We start from the raw sequence: 14,219 nt of genomic DNA on the forward strand, positions 1-14,219 counted from the left end.
TTCATGACACTTTACAAATAAAACACATATTATTTGATTCACTTCCCACATTCACACCAATGTAAACCAGAACTATGGTGTCGTTATGTTTATAAACCTGTGCAGGAAAATCAAGCCTGAGATTTTCTCCCAGGGAAGAGGCTAATCAAGTTAAGTGCTTATTTAAACTTGGTCAAGTCACTGAAACAGCTCCAATCAGGTTTATCTGCAAGTAAAATTAGAATGTTCCTTTAAAATCTACTTTCATAGTTCAGGGCATAAGATTATTCAAAATCATTCTTATTTTGACATAATTCTTGGGGGACAGGGTAGCTTAAGCTCGCAATCCAAGATTTTGTCTTCCAGACTACAGCCTAAACTGAACTCAAACTGGATGATTTCTGCTAAAGCTGAGCAACATTGGTGAGAAGCCCTCTGTAAAGCAAAGAAAATCTGAATTGTCCCTTCCCCTCAAAACCTATGAACAAGCAGGCAGTCTCAATCCTGTTCCTAGCTGTCAGCAATAGGAATCTTAGCAAAGACAGGCAAGAGCACAAATATTTCTCTCCAGGAGTCTTTCTAGGGCAAAGCGAAAGGTTCAGCTGCTGGAAATCAGAACTGGAAATCTTGCACTGCTGCTGGCTTTCTAGAAAAGATATTTCATTCAGAAATCTGTCAGCCTAGCATTGTTTACATAGACAGTGATGACTGTACAGGCTATACAGAACCTCCTTCTATTTAATAAACTACTTAACTGCATTAATATTACTACCCTGGTGTAGACTGCTAACCTGGAATTACCACACAGCTCAGGAAGACCTTACTCCTGAGCAGCTTGATGACACCAGTAACATAAGCGAGATAGAGCAACATACGCTCACTTACAGAAGCGCAAGGCAACTACACCTAGTTACACCAGAGCAAATAAGTCTTATATGTGCCTTGCAACATCGTGGTTATGCATGCATGTTCCTCAGTAGTGTTCAATACAGTATTTCACACAAAGAGAGGGGTAACAACAGCAACGCTCCTACTTTTTTGTACAACAAACTTTTTTTTAGCACCATGGTATTTGCACGGGGAGCATTCCAAGCACAGCCTGAGGAGCTTACGTCTTGGAACAGCTTACTGGCCGTAAGGCAACACCGGGCAGATGCACTGTGGGGAGATTTTCTGCTTGGGTATCACTGGCTTGGCGGGTGTGACCCCAAGCGAAAGGCAAACAGCTCCGCTGCGGGATTTACCCTCCCCAGCTCGCCTCGAGCAGCCCCCACTTTCCCAGGAGGGCATGGCTGGGACTTTCAGGCCTGGCTGTGAGAGATGAACTTTCTCCCACCAGAGACCTTACCACTAGGAAAACGCAGCCTAACGGCCTGGGCTACGCCGTTTACCAGCAGTATCTCCCTGGGGCCCACATCAAAGACAGCCCCCAAGCCCTGGTGCCACTGCACTGCCCATCGCTCCGTAGAGGAATCGCCGACATCCATTTTGGGAGGGGGAGTTCCCAGCCCCGCTGGCAAAGTTTCGGGCCCTGTCCAAAGTTGGGGGCAGCGCAGGATGTGCGAGGCGAGGGTGACCCACACGGCACCGACAAGCACTACGGCCAGGCTGCGGGATCCGCGCCGGCGCCCCTCGCCCCGCCGCCGGCAGCTGCCACCCAGCGCCCCAGAGGCCGCGCACCTCAACGCGCAGACGGGCCCGGGAGGACACGCCGGGCCGCGGAGCAAGTTCAGGTCGCACCCAACTACTTCCCGAGGTCTGAGGCAGGGCAGGCCCGGCGAAGACCCGCCGAGCCCATCCCAGCACCAGCGCACGGCCCGGCCGCGGCCGGCCTTGGAGCAGCGGCCGCCGCCAGCAGACGGGTTTCGGGTGTGGGGAACTGCAGAGGGGTCTCCTCCGCAGCCCCTGGTGGCTCTGGCGCCCCACCTGTGCTCCCACCCGGCTCCTCCGCCCCTCGGCAGGGAACTGGGGGCGCAGGGCGGATGGCGGGGTTGGCGCCTCCTCCACCGCCGTCCCCAGCCGGAGCAGAGCCGAACGGCAGCGCCGTGGCGCAGAACCTCCTGCCGGGCCCCGGGGAGGTGAGGGCCGCCGAGGGACCGGCTGAGCCCTAGCCCCGGGGCCGCTGCGCCGGCTGGAGGAGAGGGTGACGGGAGGGGGCCTCGGATATGACGGCTGAGGCAGCCCCTTCCCCTGCGGCGCGGCTCCCCACATCCAGCGGTCTCCCCCCCCCCCCCCCCCGGCAGCGGGTGGTGGGCCCGCCCCGCCGGCCCGGTTACCTGCTTCCCGGGGACACTTTGGAGACGCCTCCAACATCGGCAAACACTAAAGAGAACTGACCCCGCCGCCGCGGCGGCCGCCGCCGGCCCCAACCACTCCGCCCCCCCTTCGCCCTCCCGCCGCCACCGCCACGCCTCGCCGCAGCAGCGCCTCCCGCCGCCCCTCGCGGCTCGAATGGCCCCGTCCGCGTCCCTTCCCCGGCCCGGAGACGCGGCGCGCAGCGCCCCCAGCGGCGGCGCGGGGCACTGCTCTCACCAGCGCCAGCCGCTCCCCGGGATCCCCCTTCGCTTTGCCAACGGCGAACCGCCCCGGCGCACTCCCTCTCTCTAGAGTCGGGTGCTACGGAAGGAGCGACAGGGGGGTCATCGCGCTTTGCGAATTGCCTTGCCGTGGTCGTACCTCCGTGTGGGTGACGTTTCCTGACCCCTGCTGGCTGCTCCCGAAAGCGCTGCCTGCGCTGGAGGCAGGGGATTCCTGCTCTCCCACAGAGATTAAGCTGCAAGGAGCGGAATAGCGAGGCTTAGTGCGAGGAAGCAGAAAATAATGGCTTGCAGGAACCGAGTGAGAGGCGGATAAACAGAACGCAGCATGGCAGGAGCTTTCCTCCTGGGCGGAATTAGGGCAAATGGTGTTGCTGAAGGGAAGGGCAGCCGGTGCGGCTGCTGGGCACTGCCCTGCCCGGGGGAGCCCGCAGGAAACGGGCCCTGCTGCCCTCCCGTACCTGCTCCAGTCCCCAGCAGCAGTGACACTGGGGCGCCGGCTGGCCCAGCAAGTCCACACCCTGCCACCGCCCAACGGGATCAAGCCCCGTCTCACTTGGTGCACGTTTTTGGATTGCCCCCTGTCCGTGCCCTTCCAACCAACAGCAGTCCTGTGGTTCCACCAGCAGTTACCTCGTTGCCCATCTTTCGGGTTTTTGTATGGCCTCTACAGAAGGTACAGCTAGAGAGAAAAAATAAAAGAAAGCAAAAATAATAAAATAAAAAAGCAGTTGGCAATCAGATTTATGGCTGTGCAAAATTGAGGTTAAAGGCTAAACCGTTCCTTGAAGTCCTCCTTGACATTAGAAATCAATAGAAGAGAGAATAAGGGAAGGGAATTCCAAGACATTAACCTTTAGCATTAAAAAGGTAACATTAAAATTCTTTATCTCAAAATAATCAAAAGTTTATTGTTTATTTAAGAAAAAAGGCTTCTGAATTTAGTCCATAATCTACCTGATTTGCTTTTTAAGAATCTGCTTTCTTGACTGGCTCAGGTAATTATTTGTCAAGTAAAACAAACCAGGAATTTTTAAATCCATGACAAAGCCTGGTAGAAGCATCAGAACTTGAAGCAACGGATTTCCTGCCCGATTTGCAAGACTGCAGTAACAAAACTCCTCAGGCTTATAAACAAAACTAGATTTGGGAGATGTCTGTATCTTTATCCTAGGCAACTGGATTTTAATGATAGGTATGGAGTTAGAACACTGGACATAGCAAATGTAATTTAAAAAATCCAGATACATAAGTCAGGATCAGAATGAATCCAGCGCTCTCATTTTCTCCGGTTTCTCTCTTTTTTATTTGAATCTTGACTTGAACCAAGTGGTGGATCAGCATGAAAACTGACCAATAAACAAAAAGATGCAGCCTGACAGGGTTTCCAAGCAGATGGTATGGGCACACTCCCGAATAACACATAGCCCAGGTGAATTTTGGTAGTAAGCTTATATATTGCAGACAATAATTTATATGCCGAATAAGTGCAATGACACTTGGTGGCCGAACTGTATTACAAGTGTCTAAATGATAGCAAGGTTTTATTCAATACAACAGATTACTAATTTGAGATTTAAAACTTATTTAATCATAGTCTTAGAGCTCAGCATTTGCTGAGACATTTTTATACATACCGTGTGTTCAGCTGTAGTAGCTTGTCATACTCCCCTTTCTCATTCCTCCACTGTTTTTCCATTTCTGAGATTCCTCATCCCTCATTTCATTTAAGAGCCGAGCACAGAAGTACATAGTATAATTTCTTCTGTAGTCTTCTGATACAAGTTAGCAATAGATAATCACGCAAGTACCTGTCATAAGGCTACTACAAGCTTTTGCATAAGTAAGGGTTCGTTCAGATGCTGAATCATAACGCTGTCTATAAAAGATTTTGTTGCTTTTTACTTATTGTTAGTCATTTCAAGAACAACCTGTACATACTGCATACACCTAGTATCCGTGTATCCAGCAGAAAAATGCATTAGTTGAATGTCAGCATCAGGTTACAGGGGAAGTTTTCTGAACTTCCTGCGATAGACAGAATTCCAACAAACCTCTAAAGTCTCCAGTCTGTGCTATTAATTTCAATAGCTACCTTTTTTACAGTATTGCTATTATTACAGAGATAAAAACTTAGTTTAAAAACATATCTTGAAACACATGTATTAACTCAGAAGAGTCTCATATCTTAATACACATTCTGTGCTGCAAACAACATACGGCTGAAAGAAAACTGAATACTTGTTATTCAAATGTTTTGAATAACAAAGAGCAAATTTAATTGAAAACTTAACACATATATATATATATGTATTTTAAATACACTGATAACTTCTGGATCTAATTTTGTCCAGGTATAAAACAAAGGATCAAATATTAGCGTTTTGGTTTTTAGTAAGTTTCCTGTGTGACTGGAGATGTACATACATGAACAATTAAGTTGCATTACTAGCAACTCTTCAGATTTACTGTACCTTCATGGGTTTTTTTTCCCTGCTATTGAGATATGGGATGAAGCCTACTCAGTACCTCCAGTAAAAGCAGCTTAACAGAACTTAAAGCCTCTCGATTTTTGTAAATGAGATGCATAGTTTGTATATACTCATCCACTCCATTAGTACATAATGGGAGTGTCATGACTTGCCCAACAATCTAGTTTCAGTAGGTAAGTTGTTAATAGGAGTGATTAATTCAGTATGCAGTTTGAAAACAAGAGGAAGGAAAAAAAAGCCACACTAATGCTTAAACGCCTGTGCAAATGCCTAACTGGGGGAAAGGACACAGAGGAATTCCATTTGTGTACACGAGAGCAGGACTCTTGAAGACACTTGGCCTTTTCATTTTTAACCTTAGATTCAGGAAAAATAAACTGGCACTTTCAAGCTGACTTGCAAAAATCAAAATATTTTAATTTTTACTGATAAATTTTATTATTAGAATTGTAATTAAAAAGAAGTCACCAACAAATGAGTTTCCATCTCTCCATACACACTTGTACAACAAAGCAAACAAAAATCCCCCCAGAAAATGCAGTGTAATGTATTTAACAAGGAGATTGACAGAACCACAGAAACAGCAGACTGAGTTTAAATCAACATATTAGGAACAGAAAAATTGGTTAAAAGGACCTCTGAAGGTCACCTGCTCCACCATCCTCCCTCACACCCCCCCCCCCCAAAGAAGGACCAGCTGTAAAGCTGGATCTGACTTCAGAGTTCATAAGTTGCTCAGTTTACTTTTGAAAACCTCCACAAAGACTGAGATTTTACAACCTCTTCCAGCAATCTGTCCCAGGGTTTTCTAAAGTTTCTTTTTAGCTGTACTTTTAAAATGTGTATTAAAGGACTTAGTATATATTTTGATACTAAAGTTGAGAGAGTAACTAAGCTGTTACAGAGTGCTCATAATATACCAATAGGAAGCAGACAATGCATTACGTGTATTATTCAACTGAGTGAAAGCCTCTAATAGCTTAATACCAGAAGAACAGGTCACTTACCTTTTTTAATATTATTTTTCCAATAACTAAAAGCTATTAAAAAAACAATAGCCAGGAGTTTGGGATTACATTTGATTAACAGCCAGAATTATTGACAAACCTAAGTTTTACTGGACTTCTGCTCTCCCCAGTTACAGGTGCAGAACTGTGACTATGAAGGAAGATTTTTGTCTACGATGCATGTCATACTAGTGAAAAAAAAAAATTAGCACCTTATGTAGCACACTGAATGAGACACATGAACAAACCAAGATATAATAAACTTACGAGTCAATACTATACAGTTTTCTCAGGTAAAGGAAACCATTTATTCTTTATGCTCCAGTGAAGACTCATGAGCATTAACAACTCACATAACACATTATCTTTCATGATTCATGTCTAAAATTCATGTTCCCTAAATCAGATGAATCACACAATCACTTTAAGAATCTAAATGAAGTGAACTAGAACTTGCATTTGTCAGCATATATTCAACTTTTCCCATCACTTCAAATTACTGTTGGTGTAAGGACATTGTGCAATTTCTAGGCCCACATCTCCTTTAGCAATTATAATTTTTTTAGAACACACCAAAGTGAGTCCAGCCAAACAATGTGCTGATTTTGCAACTACCAGCTTACATCTAAGTTTCTTACCATCAAGGTATCAAAGCCATTTTTTCATTTGTTGGCCCACTGACCCAAATTCAGATCGCTTTGCAGACAGAATTGTATTTCTCTCTAATTATGTGCTCTCACTGCTTTCACACATCAGTGCTGGAAATAGTAAAGCCTTGCCTAAATGTAATTAACTTATTTGTTGAATAATGCTAGTGAAATTTAAAAATTATACTGGTAAATTATTTTATAGTAAATGTTAGGAGCTGTATTACATATTCAGAAAACTTCACATTATTCATTATCGCAGTTCACTTATCCAAAACTGCACAAAAGCTAACCTTAAGTCTCTAGTTTTAATTTGTACATTTAATTTGTTTGGGGTTACAACAACATGAATGGTTTTGTGTCAGCCATTTCCATAATTTTCTATTTAATTTTCAACACAAGGAACTAAGAACTTTCTGTACAGTTATCCTGGCTGCTTACAACTACAGAAAATGCAATTATGCACATTTGTGCCTATATAGTTAATACGCCTAGTAACCGTATGAACTTGTGTGTTATGCAGTTAGCTAGTACACACAAGTTCATCATCTGTGTAGAATGCAGGAAACTTTTCTTATTTCCTATTTTTTTCCAGATTTAGAAAACTAGGTTTGGATTACTCCTATAAAACACAGCCAATGGATTTTTTGAAGAAAACCAAGCTAATTCAGGTCAATCAGGGCTTCAAATCTCGTGACCTACAGGTAATGAGGACAAATATAACTGCAGTTTGATGAATTAGTGAGAATTAACGCCAGAACTATCAACCTGAAGACCACAGAGTCTCAGTTTTCCATTGCAAAGTGCACAGTCAGACATTTAGGAATGTCCCACTTCTGCATCACCGGGCTTTGCTTGGGAGAAAAGTATAGGAAAGCCAAAGTGTAATTACAGGTCAAAGCAGCAATAGACTCTATAAGATTAAATTCCTGTTTGCAACCCTAGGTTGTTTTTTGGCTTCTGAATGTTTGTTTGTTAAGGATTTGCTTTACTGATAGCATTCTGACTACATAACAAGGCTTTCAAACAAGCGCAGACATGATGCTGTTTTCATTGACAGCACTGTATGAGCATTACGCCCATCCTGAAGTGCTTTTGATTCTCGTTAGCGCTTCTCACTGCAGGCACAGATTACAGCACTACACCTCAAAAAAAAACACCCAGTAACTGCATGAGTCTGTCTGTACGTCAGTGACGAGAGTAGGTACACCTATTAGCACAGTTGTGCTAGTGAGAGATTGTACCTAATCATACCTACCAACAACTACCAGTGGCAGACTGTAATGGACTAAGTCACAAAGAAAGCAGGGATCAGGCCTTTTAAATCTTAGAGTAAGTTAAGGTCAGTGTTGGGACATAAAAATTAAATATTTCACTCACTGCCAAACATGTTCTTCTACCGGCATCAAATTCACCAGAAACAGTTAAGCAGATGTAAAAGGAAACAACTGATTTGCAGAAAACTGAATCGGCAGAAAGGTACTTTCCATTCTGCATAGTTTGTTTGCTTTTCCACCCAGCTATGTAAGTTATACTGTTCCAAAACATGTTGTCTACTTCAGTAACAAGCTTATATTCCTTAGCTACCACACTAAGGTAGTTAAGGTAAACTAAGTCTAATCCTCCTTAAAATGCTCCTTTTATCACAGGACTCCTTTTATTGCAATGGAAAATCTCTGCCACAAGTTGAAAATGACTCGTATTTCTGCTATTTTGCAGAAGGTAAAATAATGACAAGGCAATTGGGCAAGAGTATAAAATTATACAGGAAATTAAACCTATATTAAATTAGTAAGTTTTTAAATTATTAAGTTCTTGTTCCAAGAGAAATCTTGGACATCTATGAAGTCAAACAGCAAGCAGAAACGAAAGAAATTCTCTGTGCACAGCATTATGTATACAGAACAGACACAGTCTCCATAGGGAAAACAGGTTTCAAAAAAAACAAAAAAAAAAAAACTTCAGAAGTTACTAGTATTGTAAACATGAATCAGTAAAACACAGACAGGGCTTACCTGCCAATAGGAACTACACTAAAGCATTGCGTACACGTGCTCGGAAGTATAGAATCTCATGAATGAAACTGCTAAAAGCAAGGGCAACCAGCAGCATTGTTGCTCCAATGATGGTCGGTTCCAGAGGGTTACCAATGCCTCCAATTTGCCATTAACACTACCTCTTGCTAGTATATATCAGCTTCAGTCTGTTTGCCCAAATATTTAAGTCATGGCTCTCAGAGCAACTAAATGTGTGTTATTTCTAGGGACAGCAGCAACATGCAGCTTCAAAAGGTGAAGCGCTACTGAGCAAACACTCGGTATTACATCAGTTGAAACCACAGAATTTACACGTTTTACACCTACAACAAAAGCGATTTAACTATTCCACTTCACCTACAAAGTAGCCATTTTTAAGCGAGTTTACTCTGCAAGAAGTTTGCTGTATATTATACATGTTACAGCAACTAGCACTATAACTTTTTCACAGGACAAGAGTGGATTAATAGTATAACACTGTACTCTTGAAAGAGACACAGATCATATTTACGTTAGATGAAGCTGGTTAAAGCTGTTTGGCTTCTGATCATTTCAAACTCCTGTCAAAATTAAGTGAGTCCCCAACCCTTAGTAAAGCTTTTTGGGGGGCTGCTAGTAAAATTATAAATGACTGTCAGCAATGAAGCATAAATATTGTCAGGTAAGTAATCTGACAAAACCAGCTGCACTAAATTCATGCAGCAGAACTTCTTTTTGGAGACCAAATCCTGCAATACTACTTGGTAAATATAAAAAAGAATGAATTAAATGCTTTACCTTGTGACAAACTCCTGACAGTGACACGACCCTCTACTCAAAATAAAGCCAGGTGCATTAATGGCTTTCCATGCATCCCAAGGCAGCCATCTAGCTACAAAACAGTATGGAATTGGCTTATGCAGAGATTGCCACAAATTTTCCAATTAGATCTTTGGTTTACTCCAAAGAGAATCCCGAGACATTAAACATGAGGTGCAGGGATCCTCCAGACATAACGAAACTTGTCTTCCAAACGAAATGACAATCCCTATCATTATCCAAATGGTAAGCCTTTATAACATTCACTTTCAAAAAGTGTTGCACAGAAATGAGCTTCAAAAAACCCCCAACATTACAAAGTAGCTGATGGGAAAGTATAGAAGCAGATGACATTTAGATAACTTTAAGAGAAGTTCTGAGAAGTTTTTATGGAAAAGAATCACAAGCTTTTCTATTCAGCATTTCCTCATAGTAACTCAGATACCAGGAAGACGTGAGATACGATTTAGTCTATTCCTACAGACTAAAACAAGGAAGGAAGCTAACAGAAGTAACTTTCAGAACTACGAAAACGTAACAAGGTACCATACCAGGGCTATTTTTCACCTGCAAGACTGCAGAACCTGATCAGGCACAGCACGGTCTACTTTGCTCAGAGTTTACCAGGGTTCCTGAAAAATTATTGCAAAGCAAAAAGAAACCTATTACCTCAGTTCATGGAGACAGGCTATCTATTCTCCAAGTTGTAAAATCTGATCAGGCCAGCAGTTTTTCTTAGTGCAGCTTATCCCAACAAACTCTGATAATGGTTTTTACACAAGACCTTGATTGTTCTGTTAGATCACGACCATAGTTTTATTGCATTTGCCCTCTTCCACTTTTAAAGAGCTTTGTAAGAAGAATTACAGCTTGGTGCAATTACTGATGCCCTCCTAAAAAAAGAACTACCACACACACAAAACACCCCAAAGGCACTCCACCCAACCAGCTACATCTTCAGAAATCTATCAGAATTAACGTTAAAGAACTGGTTGTTCCCCCTTTCATTTCTCCCTCCCACCCCACTTTGTGAGCGTTTTTTATCTCCATACAGCATCCTTACTGTGTTAGTCAACACAATCTGCAGGAGCATTTGGAAGATCATTCCCAACACAGGATTGTCTGGACTCCTACTTGTTTAAGGAAGCCAAAGTCTCCTGTTACTCCAGCATGATGTATAAGATCGAAGTTACTCCCTGGGGCATATAATGCACAGATATGTAAAAAAGGTTTAAAAAGTTATAGTCCAAAACTCAGTGTGATATAGAACACATTAGTGCAAGGTGATGTCCCAAACTTCTTTTTGCTCCTGTAAACTCAAATCCTGATGCGAATCAAGACTGCAGGCTCAATATACCCTAAATCATCTGGAGACTGGATGCTTTATCAGTCTTTGCAACTTGTTTACTTAGTATTGTATACTTCCTATACTGCTATCTTCAGAATACCAATCTTCAACAAATTGTTAAGACCCAATAAAAGATGTGGGCTTGGGTTTTTTTTGTGCATGCAAAGATAGCTATCAATGGTTTCTATAGATTTATGAACACTTTAGAGAATAAGAAAAACAGTCAAGAGCTAGTTACCCTTCATCACTGGTCAGAATGACATCACACGCTCTTTACTGACCAATACAAATAACAAATAGAGATTAAAACAGTTTCCTCCATCTTTTCAACAAGACCTTCAGAATAATGAGTGAGACAAGGAACCATGTGGCTTTGTCTTGAAAACCTTCCATCACAGAGCAAGAGTCCTGTTCTTTAAGCATACAATAGACAAATGAGCTCTGTATCCAAGACTTCTGTCTCAAGTCCTCTGTATTAGATGACTATACCACATTTAGCTTTCCATCTAATCTCAAGAACATCTGATTGCCTTCCTTTAGGAAAATAACTGGCTATTTTCTGAATCTGAATCTGTAACTGCATTCAATGAAGGTTTGACACTGTTGCTCTGAAAAAAATTTAACTGACAACATCCACACAAAGTAATGCTGCCTGCTCGCTATTTAAAAAAAAAAAATTAAAAAAAAAAAATTAAAAAAAAAAAATTAAAAAAAAAAAAAAAAACACATCCCCCAAAAATCCTAGGCACAGACACTCAAGGCAAAAGATCAAAGGCTTTGTAACAACAGACAGAAGAATCCCCTGCCAACAGATGGGCATAAGCAGTCCAGACCCCCAGGTCAGGCTTCTTACAGCATGTAACTCAGCTTCTGCGTAAAACAAGACTTCTAGTGCTTTATATTATGCAGAAAATTCTCAAGATACAAAAGAGTTTTCCAGTTATCACCTCCTAAACCCCAGCTGCACAAAAAAATCCTTCCCATTTCTTGCACTAGCTCTGAAACAATTATGCAGCAAACTGATTCAATATGCTAATTGAGATTTTCGCTTCTTCATCTCAAGTCAGTTCCCTACTGGTCTAACATAGTGAATCATCTCAGTGCAGGCAGGGACAACCAAGTTAGAAGGAAAGGTAAGAATGTGAATCATAAGACTGGAAAGGAAGGAGGAGGAGTACAAATTCTTCCTTTTCAGTGGCAGCACACTAAGAAAAGACACTGAATAGCAGGAACCCTGCTTGATTTTATATGTCAAGATAAAATGCCACGGAGAACTGCATTAGCACCATGCATATAATATCATAGTCCTGGGAAGAGAAAGGCCACAGAATGTTCATCTGAACAGATTTAATCCTGACCTACTTGGCAAAAAGCACTCCAAAGAGCTCCAAAAGAATAGGTCCCCAGCTGCTGAAGACAAGACAGAAGTTTTATGGTCTTATCATGGAAATTTTAAATATCAAAAGCCAGACCAGCATGAGGGAAGCAAATGTGGTCGGTGTTACAGGATTCCAGATTCTAACATCTTCCTTAGAGGGTACCATTATGGTCTCCAGCTCTTCGCTAGATTCCTATTCCAGAAAAGCAGAGTCTCTCAGAAGCAGCTCTTTCACCAGCAGAAGTCTGAAGAAAAATGACACTTCAAAAGACAAAGTTACTTGCAGAGAACATGTATATAAACTGAAGCAGTTAAATACAATCTAACCTACTATCACGCACACCTTAAGAGCTACTATGGAGTATCATACTAAAAAGACTGTGCACAGAGGCTTATAAATCTAATCTCTACACTGATATCAATCATGCACGATCAACTGATTTTGCATTTAGTTTTTCAAATACAAAATAATTTGGTGAATGAAACCCACAGAAGTTTCTAAGGAAGCCACTATATGACAGCAGCTACTTTGGAACTGCAAAGTTACTGAAAATGCTCTTGCTTTGTAATTAAAAACAAAACAAAACAAAACCAAAAACCCAAAACAACCTCAATTTTAAGTAGCCCCAGAGAGAATGAACTTAAATTGAATCAACTGTTTAAAATCTTTCGAATACTACTTATAAAAGTACTTAAAATCTGGCCGGGAAAAAACAGGGCAAGTGAACAGAATATCCTGTGTTGCTATTTTCAGTAAACTGAAATAAGTATTTTCAAATTCGTGTTTCTGAAGTATATTTTAATATAGGAAAGGAGGGTTCACTCTTCCAATTTTATTAAGGTATTTTAAAACTTGATTTAAATTTGGAAAGTTTGGAAAGTTCACAGAAGTTCTGGAAACTATAGGCCAACAATTACCTAGCACACAAACCAAATTCCAAGTCCCCCTTCCCACCCTGCTCTGTAGCTGCAGTTGCAGACTGAGTCTCACTAAGGCAGTTTATTTCCCCTTAGCCAGTTCAACATTCAACTCTTCACGTACCACTGATGAGGAGAGCAACTCCAAAATGGATTGAGTAATTTGGATTATAAGTAACTGGAAAACAAGCTCGTTCAAACCTATTAGCTTTTAGAATGATCGGTATTTGTGAGTGTGCAAACACAACATAATGCTTTACCAGAGGAGGCAAAAACTATACTGCTTCTCTCCACAAAGCTAGAATTATATAGCTGCACCACTGCAAAGCTTTTAATATCAACAGGCCATCTTCTAAGAAATATGAGCACCACAGTGGTTTCCCCATCCACCCCGTTTTTAAACATCATTCATTTCAATAAATATTTACATATATAAAAAAACCCTCACCAAGAACAAGACAGGAAAGTCTTACTGTCAGTTGTACTTAAACCTTTCCTGACAGGCGTGTGTTTAATCTCTTCTCTAAAACTTAATTACTGACATGGGAATTTTATGGTCTCCTCAGACCGTACCTTTAAAACCTGAGATGTGAACTAGATTTCATCAGCATTTCAAATAAACTAATAATAGTTGAGCATCCAGAACAGTATTCATATCATAAATGAATTTAAAAAAAACCAACTTTGTTTTCAACAAAAATAGGGCTTTTTAAAAAAGTGCCTTTTTACAAATCAGAAGCCATCATCTCTGGAATAAAACACTGCACAAGACTGAAAGCAATTATTGATATGAGGCAGCAGAATTTTCATTTAAGAGTCCTGACATATGCTAATGATGTAATAGAAACTTTATTCCCACCACTGCAAGCAAACAAGAATCCTGCTTCTGAAACTCCCCATTCAGTATTTGAAGTGTTCGTCAAATAGCAAAGAACCATGATAAAGAGCCAGCTGATCATACATGAGAAACAGAAGCACTACTATGGTTTTTGTTTGTTTTAAGAGACTATTTCCTTCAGCTGTTACAACATACCCTTGGGAGAAAAGAGAAAATGCCTACTATTATCATAATTCTTCCC

At 41.5% G+C, this 14,219-nt stretch overlaps 1 protein-coding gene across 1 annotated transcript in view; it reads right to left on the reverse strand.

The window, feature by feature from the left end:
* UBE2W (ubiquitin conjugating enzyme E2 W) overlaps positions 1–14,219 on the reverse strand; it is a 66,329-nt gene that overhangs the window by 18,265 nt on the left and 33,845 nt on the right. The gene's annotated exons all lie outside the window — the stretch shown is intronic.

This window comes from Pezoporus wallicus, unplaced genomic scaffold, assembly GCF_028554395.1.
Source record: "Pezoporus wallicus isolate ANWC-B61680 ecotype Strahan unplaced genomic scaffold, APGP_CSIRO_Pwel_v1 contig_4131, whole genome shotgun sequence".
In the NCBI taxonomy this organism is placed as follows: Eukaryota; Metazoa; Chordata; class Aves; order Psittaciformes; family Psittacidae; genus Pezoporus; species Pezoporus wallicus.